The sequence below is a fragment of the Dermacentor variabilis genome, unplaced genomic scaffold (genome assembly GCF_050947875.1).
Source record: "Dermacentor variabilis isolate Ectoservices unplaced genomic scaffold, ASM5094787v1 scaffold_31, whole genome shotgun sequence".
NCBI classification, from domain to species: Eukaryota; Metazoa; Arthropoda; class Arachnida; order Ixodida; family Ixodidae; genus Dermacentor; species Dermacentor variabilis.
Genome location: NW_027460489.1, coordinates 567446 through 573327, shown reverse-complemented (window position 1 = coordinate 573327; position 5882 = coordinate 567446).

The window sequence follows — 5882 nt, the reverse complement described above, 5'->3', positions numbered from 1 at the left end:
CAGGTTTCTGCCCCGTAAGTGAGTACACTCTTACGCAAAGTTACACCCTTTGGCTATCCCCTTCTGCCACACAACAATAATCGCTATCTGCCTTGATGCGTTTCCTTTCTTTAACGCTGCGAGCCCAGTACTTTCCAGTAACGAACGGCACGCGCGTTATCAGCATAGAACAGTTTACACCCTTTGGAGTGCCCCTTCTGATAATGCGCGTGCCGTTCTTTACTGAAAACTACCGGGCTCGCAGCGTTAAAGAAAGGAAACGCATCAAGGCAGATGACGATTATTGTTGTGTGGCAGAAGGGGCAAGCCAAAGGGTGTAACTTTGCCTAAGAGTGTACAGGTAAGACACAGCTGTTAAACACTTTTCTCTTGAGCGATAACGCCAACCTGCTGTTCACGATCTGAGAATGCCTGCCCATTCCTATTCTTCTGATCATTTCAGCCTCATGATCCGGATCCTTGGTCACTTCCTGGCCTATGTAAATGTATTCACTTACCACTTCCAGTGCCTCGCTACCTATCGTAAACTTCTGTTCTCTTCCGAGACTGTTAAACATTACTTTAGTTTTCTGCAGGTTGATTTTTAGACCCACCCTTCTGATTTGCCTCTCCAGGTCAGTGAGCATGCATTGCAATCGGTCTCCTGAGTTACTAAGCAAGGCAATATCATCAGCGAAGCGCAAGTTACTAAGATATTCTTCATTAGCTCTTAACACCAATTCTTCCCAATCCAGGTCTCTGGATACCTCCTGTAAACACGCTGTGAATAGCATTGGAGAGTTTGTATCTCCCTGCCTGACGCCTTTCTTTATTAGGATTTTGTTGCTTTCTTTATGGAAGACTACGGTGGCTGTGGAGCCGCTATAGATATCTTTCAGTATTTTTACATACGGCTCGTCTACACCCAGATTCCGTAATGCCTCCATGACAGCTGAGCTTTCGACAGAATCAAAGGCTTTCTCGTAATCAATGAAAGCTATATATAAGGGTTGGTTATATTCCGCACATTTCTCTATCACCTGATTGGTAGTGTGAAAATGGTCTATTGTTGAGACGCCTTGATGGAATCCTGCCTGGTCCTTTCGTTGACAGAAATCTAAGGTGTTCCTGATTCTATTCGAATACCTTAGTAAATACTTCGTAGGCAACTGACAGTAAACTGATCGGTCTATAATTTTTCAAGTCTTTGGCGTCCCCTTTCTTATGGATTAGGATTATGTTAGCGTTCTTCCAAGATTCCAGTACGCTCGAGGTCATGAGGCATTGCGTATACAGGGCGGCCAGTTTCTCTAGAACAATCTGCCCACCATCCTTCAACAAATCTGCTGTCACTGATCCTCCCCAGCTGCCTTCCCCCTTTGCATATCTCCCAAGGCTTTCTTTGCTTCTTCCGGCGTTACCTGTGGGATTTCGAATTCCTCTGGCCTATTCTCTCTTCCATTATCATCGTGGGTGCCGCTGGTACTGTATAAATCTCTATGGCACTCCTCAGCCACTTCAACTATCTCATCCATATTAGTAATGATATTGCCGGCTTTGTCTCTTAACGCATACATCTGATTCTTGCCAATTCCTAGTTTCTTCTTCACTGCTTTTAGGCTTCCTCCGTTCCTGAGAGCATGTTCAATTCTATCCACATTATACTTCCTTATGTCAGCTGTCTTGCGCTTGTTGATTAACTCGGAAAGTTCTGCCAGTTCTATTCTACCTGTCGGGTTAGAGGCTTTCATACATTGACGTTTCTTGATCAGATCTTTCGTCTCCTGTGATAGCTAGCTGGTATCCTGTCTAACGGAGTTACCACCGACTTCTATTAGGCACTCCTTAATGATGCCCACAAGATTGTCCTTCATTGCTTCAAAATTGAGGTCCTCTTCCTGAGTTAAAGCCGAATACCTGTTCTGTAGCTTGACCTGGAATTCCGGGGTTTGATAGCTGTATTCATTTAGGAGGTTGTGGACAAGTGCTGCACCAGGGTGGCCAGTCCTGCTCTGGGATGTGACTGGTTTTCATGTGTATCGTAGGCAAATCTAACCTTCTCTATTTGTTATAAATGATCCTTATTGTTTTCATATGTGCCATGTCATGCTGGTAAACATCTTTTTTTAAGAATTCGTTCCATAAGACCGAGGCGTACTCTAACTTTGACCTAATAAGTGGTATGTATGCAAGAAATTTAAGCTTACTTGCACGTCTAAGCTTCCGTGTCAGAAACAACAGCTTGGAAAGTGATGAGAAATAAATGTTTGAAATACGGACAGTCTGTGTTTTTTAATTTTTTTATTGATACATACTGCAGCCTCGGTGAAGCTATTGCAGGAGTGGGCAGTGAAGAAAAACAAAAGGAAAGCAAGAAAAAGAGGTATAGGCACAAAATATATAATTATCAAGTATATGTAATTGTTTGCGAAAATTCTTGCGTAGGTAAAGAGCGGATGCTTCCAGGCAGTGAATGCCAGAGTTCAATGGCCAATGGAAAGAAGCTGTGCTTGAACGTCTCCGTTCGGCAAAAGAAAGGGATAAGGTTGAGAGTATGAGAACTCCTAGTGATAGAAGGAGGACTAAAGTTCAAATAATTATTTGGTGTAACAAGGCGCTCAGAATGAATCAGCGTGTGTAAAAATTTTATACAATCTAAGCGGCGGCGAGATGAAAGAACTGTAAGACCTGTAGCTGTTTAATGGGAAGAAGGGGAAAAATCTCGGCTGTAGTTGTGAAAAATGAAGCGCACTGATTTCTTTTTGACTGATTCTAACTTTTTATAATCGGATGTCTTATGAGGATTCCTTATGATTCAGCCATAATCAAGAATGGGGCGGATAAGTGTTTTATACGTCATCAGTTTGGTATCCTTTGGAGACTTACGCAATGAACGGTGGAGGTAATCGAGACGTCTAAAAGCTTTGTTACATATGATGTCAATGTGTTTCGACCATGACATGTCATGGGAGAAATGAAGACCAAGGTATTTAAATTCGGTTACTCTTTTTAAATCTTGACCATGGAAAGTGTACGTGAAAAGTGATGGAGATTGGCGTCTGGAGAAGGACATGGAAACAGTTGTAGAGAAATTAATGTTCATTTGCCATTCCTTGCAATGCCTACAAGATTTTGTAAAGGAGTCATTAAGTAAATCATGATCCATTGGTGTGTTAATACTATAATAGAGGACGCAATCATCAGCGTAAAGACGAATATTAATGGACAAGCAATGCGGTAAGTCGTTAATATATGATAAAAGAAGCGGGCCTAAAACGGACCCTTGTGGGACGCCGGTTGAAACACTGACAGGAGAGGAAATAGAGCCGTTAAAGTGCACAGACAGAGAACGCTGGGTTAGGAAGCTATGTATCCAACCAACCAGAGAAGGGTTATTTAGAATTAAGTTAAGCCTGTAAAGGAGTTTTGGGCGTGGCATGGTGTCGAAAGCTTTGGGTAAGTCAACAAAAATGCCGTCAAAATGTCCGCCTAAATCTAATGACCGACAAATATCGTGTGTGAATTCGATTAGTTGTATAGTGGTGCTATATCCGCGACGGAAACCATGTTGGTAATTGGACAGAATATTGTGGCTTTCAAGAAATTTTGTGATTTGTTTAGAAATTATATGTTCGAGTATTTTGCATGAGTGGGCAGTTAATGAAATGGATCTGTAGTTCTGCAGAAGTTCAGAGTTACCGGATTTGTATATCGGAATGACCGTAGCAAGCTTCCAGGATTGGGGAACAATGGAGGTGGATAATGATTTACGGAAGATAACGGAGAGGTATCTGCTTGTCCAAAGGGAGTAGCGAACGAGGAAGGAATTGGGTATGTCATCTGGGCCCAGCTCTTTTTAGTATCTAAATGGAGGATCATGTTCAGAACACCTGAACTAGAGACGACGATGTCTTCAATAGGAGGGTATGAGTCACAGCTAGAAGGTGGAAGTGAAGAGTTATCCTATGTGAACACGGAATGAAAATAGGTGTTAAAAGCGTAAGCAATAGTGAGCGAATCTGAAACTGCAACTTCCTTAACAAATAAACTGCTAGTTGGGCTGTTACTTGGCCTTATCGATTTCCAGAATATACGAGCTTTTGTTTTCATTTATTTTGGCAAAGTAACAGCATGGTAGAAATCCTTGGCAGATGTTAGTTCCTGGCGAAGTTCCTTCTTGGCATCACTGAACTCTGAAATTTTGTCAGGATTACCATTTCTTTTAGACCTGCGCAATCGCAAAACACGACGCGATAAATGCAGTTGTCCTCTTGTCATCCACGATAGTAAATCGTTTGATGATGTAATCTATATTTATGACCTGTGACGTCGATAACAAAATGATTTAGTAGGATATAAGTGAAAGGAGAAGCTTGTTTTGTACGCGATATTCGTAAGATGACAGCTTTATCTAGGTTATGTTGCATATTCCATTTAACGCACCATTGATGAACGGCTAATAGTGAATTTTGTAACATATAATGATCGTTCTGTTCCTTTATGCTGTTAAATAGAATGCCGTCATCTGTAAAAAGTCTGACAATTGGCGTGTCATTCACGTCTCCACGGCCACGGCGCGCTTGGCCTGCTCTTGATAAATAGTTAGGGTTCTTCCTCCGGTGACAGATACAATGTTCCGGAGCGTCTGAATGGGGCCATTGTAAGCACAGTTCTAAACCTTCAGCCTTGAAACGATCACAATGCCAATGCACTTTGTCAGATTAGACTATGTGGGGCCGACGGGGCCAATTTCGTAGGTGGCGGGACTTTCTTGGTGCAACGATGGTATCTTCCCGTTAACCGGGAATGGAGTTTGTCGGAACGCGCCCAAATGGCGGCGAGCAGGTCAAACATGCGCAAGTTCACAACACATTAAACGTACATCGCTGTGCGAGCATCATAGCGACCCTGTTTGCTTTGTGACACCGTACCCGACATACCCGTCAATGCGCAAGCTGACTGGTTTTATTGGCACAATCGATGAAATCGGGGCCGTCAGATGGAGCAGCAGGTGGAGAAGGCATCAACACCCGTGCTAACGTCTGGTCTTGTCTGCAAGGTAGGTCAAAGAGCGAAAATTCCAGCATTATCGCGAAGAAGTGTTGCAAGGAAATTTTATGGAAGGCTCCACCTGGTCATAGCGGTGGCCTGCCAAAACGATAGCTATTTCCTCTATGAGTGTGGTTAAAGTGGTCCCAGAAGCTGTTAGTCTTGTGGTGGTAAGAAGATCCCAGTTTACGCTCAGTAGAACTGGAACAGAGCATATCGGTAGTAATTTGGGATAAAATGATACGGCCGTAGTGAGTAAGTACCTGCCACGAAACGCCTTAAAGTAAGATAGCCTTGCATAACAGGACGTCCGCAGCATCAGTTGGCTTAATGGTCGGTAGTGCTCGGGAAATCATTTGGCGCGTGGCGTAATCACTAGCCACAACCACCAATGTGTTTCCCGAAGCGGATGTGGCAAAAGGGCCTACAAGCTGCAATCTAATACAAAATAATGCAAAATAACGCTTCCGTATGGATGTCAATACTTAATATAACCTGCAAGTACGTAGCAGCAAGGCGGTTTTAAACGTTAACATGATCCGCAATATGCCACCTAACAGCGGACGTAGCGGGCATACGCCTGGTCAAAAGAAACGACGGTGCAACCGTTCGTAGGTGCGAGATACACCAACCTTTCCGAAAGCAGGTTGAGCTTGAAGTTCAATGAGAAATGAGAACGCTGTTGCGTAAGTGTCTACCAGCCTGACGATAAAAAAATGACAGGTTTGTCAGGATGGACATCCTGATAAGCGCCTTCAACTAGCTTCAAATCAAATATCCCTTCAACATACTTTTCTCTATCAATGGTTCGAACGCTGGCGCTACCACTAAAGAATGCCGCCGCTTGGAACAAG